This window comes from Heteronotia binoei, chromosome 12, assembly GCF_032191835.1.
Source record: "Heteronotia binoei isolate CCM8104 ecotype False Entrance Well chromosome 12, APGP_CSIRO_Hbin_v1, whole genome shotgun sequence".
Classification (NCBI taxonomy): domain Eukaryota; kingdom Metazoa; phylum Chordata; class Lepidosauria; order Squamata; family Gekkonidae; genus Heteronotia; species Heteronotia binoei.
The window spans coordinates 48585048-48598148 of NC_083234.1; positions in this window are offsets into that span (position 1 = coordinate 48585048).

Genomic DNA, 13101 nt, shown 5'->3' on the forward strand with positions numbered 1-13101 from the left:
ATTCCTGGCTCATTCATGGATGATCACTGAATTTTTATTGGTTTGGCAAGTCTTAGTTAAGAAAATGTACTGAAAAGTACTAACGGAACATCATCACACATTGAAAACCACTCTTTTCAAACAGCTTCCACCACATCCGACTATACATCTGGATTTAACAGTATCGCTACTACGTAAAAAGGATGGAATTTGAAGATCTGTTATGTTCCACCATTTGTGGCCCCAATAAATGAGAGCTGTCATTCAGCTTCAAAGAATTCTCCTGGGAAACTTTCCACTCAGATGTCTTCCTGACCTGCTGAACACCCCCACCCCCAGCACTTTCTGTTTTAATATGAAGTGCTAGAATCACTCCATCTCTAGAAAAGACATGTGAGTGTTGGCAGATCTCAGGCAGCTGAATGAAGAAGTTTTGGATCAGCCTCCCACAGACATGTTCCATGCCCTCACAGATTTAACTTCATGGCTAGATGGTAGAAGGATTATGGTCTCACTCAAAACCATTAACAGGTATGAGGGGTTTCAAAAGGGAGGAGTTAGTCCCCTTGGTCACAAGCAACCACCGGCATCTTCAATTCTGCTCAGAAACTAGCAACATTTGTGTAAAGTTAACTGATGGAGCTGTGGTCTAACATGGTACCCATCAATTCCATATGAGTCCAAACACACATGGCAGCCTACGATTTAAGGCTGTTTTCATGAGGACATCTTTGCACTTTCTGTCATTCCATTTTGACAACCAGCTGCAAGCAGAATTGAAACTGCTGTTCCACACAGAGCTTAATATAGCATTAGATTTCTAAGAAAAATCCAGACAATGCTAATCCCTAATGACAAAATGTTACTACATGTTCATTGTCCAGCAACAGATCTTCTGAAATTTTCCTTTTAGTTTTAGTTTAGTTTAGTTTAGTTTATTTATGATTTATATCCCGCCCTTCCCACCAAGTGGCTCAGGGTGGCTCACAACATAAAATCCAACATAAAAATATTAAGTTTAAGCATTTAACACAGTTAAAACATTTAAAACATTAAAACATTAGGGATAGCAGAAGTCTAATAGAACTACACTTAGTTTCTTGTGCCAGTTAGTTATAAGCCAGCCGGAAGAGGGTTGTCTTACAGGCCCTGTGGAACTGAGCAAGGTCCCGCAGGGCCCTCACCTCTTCCGGCAGCTGGTTCCACCATGAAGGGGCCATAACAGAGAAGGCCCTTTCCCTCGTAGATTTTAGGCGGGCTTCCTTTGGCCCGGGGATAACGAGAAGATTTTGGGTTCCCAATCTCAATACTCTCTGGAGAACATGTGGGGAGAGACGGTCCTTCAGGTAGGCAGGTCCTAGGCCATATAGGGCTTTAAAGGTAATAACCAGCACCTTGTACCAGACTCGGTATATTATTGGTAGCCAGTGCAGAACCCGGAGCCCCGGCCGAATGTGCTCCCATCTTGGGAGCCCCAATAACAGCCGGGCCGCAGCATTCTGCACTAGCTGCAACTTCCAGGTTTGGCACAACGGCAGCCCCATGTAGAGGGCATTGCAGTAGTCCAACCTCAAGGTGACCGTAGCATGGATCACTGTTGCTAGATCGTCACACTCCAGGAAGGGGGCCAGCTGCCTTGCCCGCCTAAGATGAAAAAATGCGGACTTGGTAGTGGCTGCTATTTGAGCCTCCATCTTTAAGGAGGGCTCCAATAGTACCCCCAGGCTTTTGACCCTGTTCGCCGCTATCAACAGCGCACTGTCAAAAGCTGGCAGGGGGATTTCCCTCCCCAGACTCCGACGACCCAGGCAAAGGACCTCTGTCTTCGCTGGATTTAGCCTCATTTGTTTTACACTAATTTTTTACAGTATTATTTTCCACATTCTTATGGCCACAATGTTCGTGAATGGTTAATTATCGATTCTTGTGGTACTTGTGCTACAGAATTAAGTACTGCTTTTCACTTTGCTGCCAAAGCCACTGCTGGTTTTAAAATTTTGTTTTATGATAGTAGCACAATTACGAAATTGTGATAATAAAAATATTTTAAAACCAGCAATAACTTTGACTGCAAACTGAAAAGCAGTACTTATTCACACCCCTCACCAAGAACTAATTAACAGTAATAGATACAGGAGTTCTGTAGCCAGCCACAAGTTAATAGGAAATAAGTGGAAGCAAGTAAAAAAGAGAAAAATGTAAAGGATTGCTAGTCCTGAGAAACCTTAGTAACACTTTCACTGTCTTCATCAGAAGCCTGACATTGCAACTACATGTTAAGCTCCACAAATCACATCTTAAAAAGAAGATGGAAGGGCAGCACTGAAATGGTCAGGTTGCCAGTGATGTTGTCTGCAGTCTCCATGCAAACTGAGTAGATGAAGAATGGCAATTTCAGATGGAACAGTGAATGTAAATGCGACCCACAGAGATGGAATCACAAGTCAGAGTGTCCCGGTTCAAATCCCATTGTTATCCTAAACTGACTGAATGGATGGCACAAAGCAAGAAATGCTCTTTTAGCTCTGGCACACACACACATTTCCAATACAGGGATGCTAATACTGCTGTGTTATTGTGAGAATGTTGGCATCAATGGATATGAAACATTTTGAATCCTAAACAAACTGTTTACATGCTGAGTCTGGCTATTCTTTTCCTTTGCACCATGTTTCCCTGGTACAGTAAATATCCACCTTGCCATGAGTTGGTCATTTAAAACTGATGTTAACTGGGAGGAATCAACACATTCATGTCTACTGGTGCTTAACTTCTTTTGAGCTGGGATTTAGCACATTTTATTTTAATTATGTCAGTGTTTTACTACTGGCATTCTAACTGAATGTCATGAGCCACCCACCTTGCGGATTTTGGGAGATTCAGCACATAAACATTTTAAATAAATAAACTGGGAATTCCCAGGCTTCACCTCCTACAGCAAGCATCCTGATTAATTTGTATTAGTTATCAGTCATACACATTTGACTTCTATGCAGGCAATAGAGTTGCAGTGTACTAAATGATTCACAAAGTTACTTGGAAAAATTATTAGGGGATGTCGCCTTGAGCTCAGCGGGGGTCCACGGAGCTTGTCTCTAGTGGCCCCCCTGAATCAGGTGGTTGGAGAGGTGCCACAGATGTGGCATCTCCAGGGAGACCCTGAAGGGGTTTCCTTTCGGCATGGGGCTTTGCAAGAAGCCAGGGGCATAGCGGCGGCTGTTCCTGTCCTTGTATGCCCCGAAGCTCTGCCGCCATGATCGCCATTACAGCCGTAAGAGGTGAATACCCGGCCGCTTGCTCTTTTTTTTCTTAACAAGCTTCTGATGCATCGCTTTCTTACCTCAAGCATGGCAATTCTACTCGACAAGTAAATTTGTTTTCAATACCGCTGGCTAATGGGTCGTTTTACATAACAACAAACAGGACAGTTCAAAGGAAGGGAAAGAGACCCCCCCCCTCATTTTCCCATGAATGCGGCTTCAAAAAGACAAAGAACAACTTTGAGCATTGGCAACAATTTGAATTAGACTGATTATAGATACTCAAATCGACCTGGATTATAATTGAATATGTGTTAATGAGACTATTGTCTGGCTGTAATATGAACAAAAACAAGATATATTTTAGAGAGATTTGTCTTTGCCGCCTGAATGCAACTGAAATGGCAACAATAAAAACACATGGCTGGAGAAGATTTGGAGAGACAGACTAATTGGGTCTCTGAGTTACTTTTCAACTTGGATTAATAGACTGAGTTATTTGATACAGAAAAATGGCATTACCAAGTGAAATGTTTTATAAAAAGGATATAATGGTTACCATAACTTCTCTAAAGCAAGATCTTGGTTCATTATCAGAGTTGATAAAAAAGCAAATGGGAGCTTTTAAGTTGAAAGCTAGCGAAATCTCAAATCTACAAAAGCAGAGTGTTAAAGAGATCTTGGTGACGTTTGTGGAATTGGAAATGGAGAGTGATTTTCTGGGAAATGAACAGAAGAAAACCAAAATGGAACCTTATTGCACAGTTAAAAAGAAGGACCGGAAATCAAGACTGATTGAAGTTTTTTCCAGAGGAACAAGTGGCGTGGGATCCTTACTATTTTTACCGAGAGAGATGATGACTGCACTAAGGAGAGAGAAGGTACATCTCAGCAAAAAAGACGTGGAAAACTTTCAGGAAGAAGGGTCTTTGAACTGTTTTTCTCTCTCTGTGGGTAACTGGATATGGAATTTTCAACAAGAACTGATGTGCGCTTTTTATTTTATTTATTTATTTGTTCGATTTGTGTATTAGGCCATACCCTCTGACACCAAGCCAGCCGGAATTGCATTCCTGTGCGTTCCTGCTCAAAAAAAGCTCTGTTCAAACTTACACTTTGCTTCAGTTCTGTTTTTGGACTTCAGGTTGATTCTACAACTCTAATCCTATTGCATTGTTTTTGGATGTCAATGTCAGCATTGCCTTCTCCTGCCCCATGATCAGTTTGTAAACTTGTAGCACTCTTAAGGGCTTGCTCCTGGGCCATTTTTACCTTGGAGTCTGCCCCTGGTTTTCCTGCAAGCTTCTCAGGGCAGGGTTTTGTTTTGTGTTGCTGGCTTACGTCAATCTGTACAGTGCTGCCTACAATTATGGCAAAATTCATTTGATAACTATTATTGTGACTATTAACAATAATGATCACCATAATAAACATATAGGACAGGAAAGGAGCCAAGGGGACGATCCCAGTGGGCTCCAGAGAGTACAAAGCTGCACTCGGCTAGATCTGCACAAGTTAGGGTTGCCAGGGCTGACTCAGGAAATATCTGGGGACTCTGGGGTTGGATCCAGGAGCAAGCAAACACCAAAGGGAATATTGGCCATCACATTTAAAGGGACCATGCTCCTTCTAAATGCTTTCCTTCCATTGGAAATAATGGAGGATGGGGTAACTTCTTTGGGGGCTCATAGAATTGAACTCCCGGTCCAACCTTTTTGAAACTTGGGGGAGGGGTTGAGGAGAGGCACCAGATGCTATGCTGAGAGTATGGTGCCTCTACCTCAAAAAACAGCCCCCCACCGAGCCCCAGATACTCACAAATCAATTCTCCATTATACCCAATGGGGACTGGTCTCCATATGGTATAATGGAGTGCCCAGCAGACATCCCTCCCTCTTCTGCTAACCCTGAAATGGGAAGAGGGCCCCCAAACCAGGGGATCCCCTACCCCCAACTGGGAATTATGGCAAACCAACGGGATAACACAGTGAGGTTGATAGCCTGGAGAAAACCATGTGAGGAATAACTATAACACTCAGTTACTTATGTGATTTCCAATTATATACTTCAATCCAATATTATAATTGAATTTGGTAACAACTTTATAATTGATACCACAATTAATAAAGGTACAATGCAGAACAAACTGATCTATACATTGCAATTCACAAAATAATTTACAAAAACCAGTTGCTCCAAAGTATAAGAAAAGAGTCCATGAAGTTGAAGAGCAATGCTTTAGGTGTGCAAAAAATTGCTGGTCATTTTCTTCCACAGCAGATGTTAATTTTCAAGGCAATAGTTGAATCGTGACACGCTTCCAGTAATTATGCGTGTTTCAGACACCCTTCATCTGACACAACTTATTATTCCTGGAACTAAATATATACAAAATAACAGCACCTGCTGTATAAACATAAAATTACAAACAATTAATGAAAATTTATAATCACAGCTCACTCAATGCTCAATGAATGATTGCGTATTAGTCTAATCAGTTTCCCAAGTTTGGTGCCTCTACCTCAAAAAACAGGCTCCCCCCACCCCGCCCTGAGCCCCAGATACTCACAGATCAATTCTCCATTATACCCTAAGAAACTGGTCTCCATATGGTATAATGGAGTGCCCAGCAGACATCCCCCTCCTTTTGCTAACCCTGAAGTGGGGAGAGGGTCTCCAAACCAGGGGATCCCCTGCCCCCAACTGGGAATTGGCACCCCTAGCACAAAGATAGTTAGGATTTTGCAGACTGCCCATCAAAAATCATGGCAGCTATGAGAAAAACATACATTAAGTCATAAGCATCAGGGCATACACATGGCATGGCCTTCTGTGGAAAGCATTTGAGGGCAGCTGCTAGAGGCGAGGTAGACGCATATTTAGGAGTGAGGAAAATGTGAAAGCATTGATGGCTAAATTAGAAAAATTCTGAGTGCTGGGTAAGGCCCTGGGCCCTGACGGAGTGATTCATATACTTTTGGACCCTCCCTGCTCTGTTTTCCCTTGCAACTTCTTCTACGTGAACCAGGAACCAAAATCTTTCCTAGAAAGAGGAAGGTTCCCTCCCTCCTTAGACTGCTGATATAATCTTTCACGAGAAATACAGAAACTTTCCATATTATTTAAGTCTTGTACACACCCAAATGACATCAGCATGGAGCATCTGCCCCATTCCAGGGAATTCTCCACTTGATCACGAGGAAATGTGGTTCCCCACCTCCTCCTCTTTGGTCTCAGGTTTCTTTGATGGATGCAGGAGGGGTCATAATGAGCTCACTGCTATTTACCATCAGTTTCCCCAAAGAGCAGTGGGGAGGTATTATGATGTGCTGTCTGAGTAATGACCTTACTACAGACTTCACAACCAACAATGTTAACAGCAGGAAGTTCACACTGTTGCCATTTAAATTATCCTGACAGGAGCCCAGTCCAGAATCCTGCTCTTATGAACTGGTGTGCTGGTTTTTTTAAAAAAGAGTTTGTAGGGATCATAAATATGGGCAGCAATCCTTATTTTAATACCACAAAATTACTTTGCAAACAATTATGTCAAACTTGCAAATTAAGCCTAATTTTAAAAATTTTGCATTTGAGCAACACCAGGGCTTTTTTTGTAAATTGTCTGATATAAATTTACATAATGGCCATTTTTGTGCAAAATGAACATAGATTTTTCCCTATTGTGCATAATTTGTTTTACCTCTTGATTCACTAGAATAGGCAAGAAACCATGCAAAACACTCTCCCATGCACCCCCAGCCAGTAAAAATTTAGTCAGTCACATATCTAGGACTGGAACAGACATACCTGCAAGCTCATCACTTAAGAATGTAAGAGCCTGGCTGAATCAAGCAAAGGGACCATTCTAATGCAATCCTGTTTTCCACAGTTCAACCAGATGCCCTCAGGACACCCCCAGCATGAAGGCAACATTCCTCCCATGTTGCTTATCCATGGAGAGGGGATACAATTTGAAAACCCAACTTACTTCTCAAAACTTCTAGGACAGAGGTGTTGAATTCATTTGTTATGAGGGCCGGATCTGACATGAATGAGACCTTGTTGGGCTGGGCTATGTGTATCATAAAATGTAATGACAGGTAGTGGAGATATAAACTTTTTAAAGGACACAGAAAAACACAATTAATTTTTTTTAAAAAAACTTAAGAGATTCTTAAAAGATTAACACTCATACAACATTTTGTTTATTTAACAGTTTCTGATGACTGACACTTCTTGCTCTGAATTATTGCATCAAGATCTGGAGACAATTTCTGTGATGTAGCAGTCTTGATTATGCTGTTCAAGTGTTGTTCAGATGTATGTCTGAAAGTTACTAACCTACTTTTGATTTATTGACATTCATTACAGAAGTCTCATGGTAAATACTTTGAGCCTAAGACCCAGGAGAAAACACGAAATGGCTGGGCATTGCGAGCTTTTGTACATAAGCTGCTTCATGTGCTGGTCAGCCAATGGAGAAAAAAGAGGCTTTGCTCTGTGTAGCTCCTGTGCAATTGAGCAAGCTTGGCAAAGCAAGCTGTGATGCAGAGAGAAGGAAGCAGATGACAATGAGTTGCTTGTGGGCCTAATAGGAGCTCTCTGGGGGCCCTCTGGGGGCCTGTTTGACACCCCTGCTCTAGGATTCTGTAAACTCTCAGGGGCTTGAGTCAGCTGACTTCCCTTCCCAACTTACCATTTAACTGATTGTCAGCATTCTGGAGCATATCCGGTCCTCAATAAACCTTTTAAGGGGGCAGCCCTTTGGGCTAATTTACAAAATCATTTGGAGGCATACCTGGGGACTGTTGCCTCATTTGTCTTTCATCATCTGTACAGGGGCTAGCCAGCTTGCTATCAGGCATAACAATGATGTGTAGCTATGAAGGAGGCTCTAATCATTAAACCTGCAGATGGCAAAAGAGTATTTCCAGGATTTCTGAGCCAAAAGGTACCCTTGCCGGCTTTGCTCATTCTGTTATTTGCTCCCTTTCTTGAGCAACTGGAGAATTTCTTTTTCCCCTCAATTAGCTGTGAAAGAACATTGGTGAACTCTTCCAGTTTGAACTAGTTTATGGTGACAATTAAAATTTCAAGGAGAGCCTAGCACAGTGATGGTGAACCTATGGCACGGGTGCCAGAGGTGGAACTCGGAGCACTCTCTGTGGGCACGCATGCTCCCTCGCCCCCCCCTCTGCGCACGAGGCTCTGAAGTCATATCTCATTGAAGCTCCTCCTCTCCCCAAACTCAGGCTCCTTCCCCCAAATCTCCAGGTTTTTCCCAACCCAAACCTGGCAACCCTAACTGGGTCTCCTTCAGAGAGACAACAGGGCACTCCAACCTTTTTGAGCTCGTGAGTACGTTTGGAATTCTGACATGGGGGTGTGCAACCACAATGCAGCCCCCAAGCACAACACACAGAGGAAAATTCCTTGCAGGTGTTCCTGCAGTTTTAGGGAGGGGGTTAGATGGGACCCACTAGGGCAGGGGTGGCCAACTTGCTTAACATAAAAGCCACATAGAATAAATGTCAGATGTTTGAGAGCCACCAGACATGAACATCAGATGTCTGAGAGAAGGAAGGAAGGAAAATAGTTGGGGAGGGAGAGAAAGAGGTGGAAAGAACGCAACTTGAACTTTAAATGCATTTTCCAAGCCACTGGCTGGCTTGACTTGAAGAAGTGGTTTAAAGAGACAAATGCCTTCTCTGGTAGGGGCTTCAAGAGCCACATGATGTGTGTGAAAGAGCCACATGTGGCTCCTGAGCACAGTTTGGCCACCCCTGCACTAGAGAGATAGGTATAAGGCAGCTTCACGTTTTCATGCGGCCGAGACCTGGTTGCGTTTTATATTTCAAAACTGTTGTGGCACGGTCCAAGCCGAAGGGAAAAAGAGAGCATGGGTGTGTGGGGATGGGGGGGGGGGAGAGAGCAGGACCTTGACTCAAGCACATTTTTTGAAGGCATGTGGCTTTATTACAGGAAATTTTGGATCCCACTAATCTGGCAGAAACAGTGGCCAGGATCGCCTCTGGTTTATGAGTGGAAAGGAAGGAACTGCAGGCTTCCTTGCTTTCAAATACAATGCTTCTGATAGCAGTCTTTCAAGCTACAGGGACCATAAGGCAAATTGTTGATAAGCTGTTTTTGAACTGTTAGGTAAGGTAAGGTAAGGTAAAATTTTATTTGTATCCCGCCCTCCCCCGCCAAAGCAGGCTCAGGGCGGCTAACAGCATCTAAAAGTAAACAATACAATAATAAGACATTAAATTAACATTAAAACATAATTAAAATAATTAATTAAAACATAATTAAGATAATTAATTAAAACTGTTGCACTGCTGTTCTTGTTTTCCAGAGCATCCCTGACAAGTGTTTGTCCAGCTGCTGCTTAATGTCTGCCAGTGAGGGGGTCAAATGTACTGCTGCACAACTCTTACTGTTAAAAAGTTTTTCCCATGCCAGTACTCTCCTTTGCTGCCAGCAGGAACAGCTCCCTGCCTCCTCTAAGTGGCAGCCCTTCTAATACTTCAAAAGAGCAATCATGTCTCCCCCCTCAACCTTCCCTTCTCCAGACTGAATATCCCCAAGTCCCTTAGCCTTTCATCATTGGGCTTGCTCTCCATGGTTTCTTGGAAGTAATCTACAGTGAGCACTGTGGCACCTACTCTCTACACATGCACAGGACTGCAGTTTTAGTTTAAAGAAAGAAGAAGATATTGGATTTATATCCCATCCTTCACTCTGAATCTCAGGGTCTCAGAGCAGATCACAATCTCCTTTATCTTCCTCCCCCACAACAGACACCCTGTGAAGTAGGTGGGGCTGAGAGAAGCTCTCCCAGAAACTGCTCTTTCAAGGACAGCTCTGTGATAGCTATGGCTGACCCAAGGCCATTCCAGCAGCTGAAAGTGGAGGAGTGGGGAATCAAACCTGGTTCTCCCAGATAAGAGTTCACACACTTAATCTCTACACCAAACTGGCCCTCCTTTCTCACATCAGACTTTCTAGTTAATACAATTCAGACTATCCCTGAAGTTTCCAAGGGTAGCTGTGCTGGTCCTTAGTAGAACAACTAGAATCGAGCCCAGGAACACCTTAGAGACGAACAAGATCTGGGGGAGAGGGCACAAGCTTTCCAGCATTAGAGCTCCCTCGATTAGATAAAAGGAGCTTTGACTCTCAAAAATTGTGTTCTCTAAGGTGCTGCTGGACTCAAATTTAGCCATATAAATCAGTGGACTCCTTTCATCTACTTAATTTATTAACTAACATCATGTATCCCCTGCCTTCCTCTTCAAAAGGATACTGAAGTGGTTTGACACATTCTCCCCTTCTCTTTTATCCTCACAACGAACCTATGAGACGGGTTAACTCAGAGTATATTACTTGTCCAAGGTTTCCCAGCAAGCTGCCAGGGCAGAGTGGGCATATGAATCAGGACCTCCCAGATCTGATTTGGACACCCTAACCTCCAGCTTCTACGAAACACACTATATTTTAATGTATTCTTTTTCCCAAATGGCAAACTAGAATGATGTTTATAATGTATGTTACATGTTCAAAAGTAAATTAGGTGGACAGAAACACTCTGGGAAAGGCATGTTCTTAGTTTAACCCAGTCCTGCAAGCAACAGAGCAATGAACACTCCATTTATTGCCTTATGACACTCTCACCATAATTCTCCCATTCTGACATGTTACTATTTTGTTGATTTCCTAAGCAAATGCTATCCAGACCAAATGATCTTTCAGTTTGTTAATTTCACTATGAGTTGTTTTTCTAAACTAAAACCTCAGTATTCAGGTTGAATTGCCGTGTTGGCACTTTGCGATAAATAAGTGGGTTTTGGCTTGCAGTTTGGGCACTTGGTCTCTAAAAGGTTCGCCATCACTGGCCTAGCATATGGTGCTCCTGCCACCTACTGGAAAATTGATGTATTTACAGCTGGGGGTGGGGAGAGAAGCATCTCATCCGAGCACCAAATGGTTCATTTCCAGAGTAACCTGCCTGCTTTTCCAATTATTAAACTTACCAATGGATCCCAGGGCAGAAGGGGCTATCTCTGTTCTCTGGAATGTCTCAGTTCATTTCAGTTTTGCCTAACAGTAAAGATGCCCCGTGGCTCAGAGTGGTAAAGCTGCAGTACTGCAGTCGGAGTCCTCTGCTCACGACCTGAGTTCAATCCCAGTGGAAGCTGGTTCAGGTAGCCGGCTTAGGTTGACTCAGCCTTCCATCCTTCCGAGGTCGGTAAAATGAGTACCCAGCTTGCTGGGGGGAAAGTGTAGATGTCTGGGGAAGGCAATGGCAAACCACCCCGTAAAAAGTCTGCCGTGAAAATGTTGTGAAAGCAACATCACCCCAGAGTTGAAAACGACTGGTGCTTGCACAGGGGACTAACTTTTACCTTTTTAAAGACGACCCCAAACATTTTGATGCTCAGATAGAAAATCAAAGTTCCTCTCTCTACCCTACCACTGGTAAAATTATAACCATCACTCAGCCTAATGGTAGAGCTGACCAGGATACAGCTTTGTATTGGCTTGCTGTTTTAAAAAAAGCCCCTGCCCCATCTGAATTTTAGAAATCTACTGCTATAAGGTTAGTGCCAGTGGCACCTTTTGAGGACTGGAACCTCTGGACTTTTTGGCTTCATGTTGATCGTCTATGTTATACACCACTTTAAAAGAACAAAGTTTGAGTTCAGTGGCACCTTTAAGACCAACAAGGTTTGCTTGCACACAAAAGCTTATGCCTTGAATAAAACTTTGGATAAAATAAAGGTGCCACTGGACTCAAACTGTGTTCTGCTACATCATACCAACACGGCTACCCACCTGAATCTAACCACTTTTAAAAGCTGCTTCTTCTGCAATGTTGCTTGTAAACACTGGAAGCCAAGAAGGAAACAAATCACTTAACTAAACCATGAAATGCAAAACAATAAGTGTATTTTCACAAGCTGGCCCTGGTGCTCACCCACCTTCCCCCCCCCCCATCACCTGAGGATGCCCCAGACATTTGGACCTCCCAGCAGGAACTCATCCAGGAGCCTGGTGGAGGAGAAGAGGCCAGCAGAGGAGAAGGGGAGACTAGATGAGGCAGTTAGAAGCAACGCAGAGGAGACAGCCCTAGTGAGCTGCACAGCAGCAGGAAGGGAGCAGCCATGGGCCACGACAGCAGTACAGAGGCCAGGCCCACCCAGGAGCCCAGGGCAGCAGGGGAGGTGGCACTATCATGGAAGGAGGCCACTTCAGCCCGGGGACATAGGTTGGGCATCCTCTGGTAGTGTTGGCAAAGCCAGGTCCAGTGGGAAGTGTGGTCTCCCATGCGGAGGAGGAGGAGAAGAAGAAGAAATTGGATTTATATCCTGCCCTATACTCTGGATCTCAGAGTATCAGAGCAGTCACAATCTCCTTTACCTTCCCCCCCCCACACACACACAACAGACACCCTGTGAGGTAGGTGGGGCTAAGAGAGCTCTTATAGCAGCTGCCCTTTCAAGGACAACTCCTACGAAAGCTATGGCTGACCCAAGGCCATTCCAGGAGGTGCAAGTGAAGGAGTGGGGGATCAAACCTGGTTCTCCCAGATAAGAGTCCGCGTACTTAACCGCTACACCAAACTGGCTCTCAGGAAGTGGATACTTTGGAGGGTAGCATCTATGGCATTGTACCCCACTAAGGTTCCTGTCCTCCCCAGGTTCTACCCTACAGGAGTTTCCCAACCTGGAGCTGGCAAGCCTACCTCCCACAAATTGGCAGCCAGGGGGAGACCTGGCAACCCTATCAACATTTCAAAACACCACAACAGCTTAAAGCCACCTTGCGATATGAAAGCTCAAAAGAGATCAAGAATAGC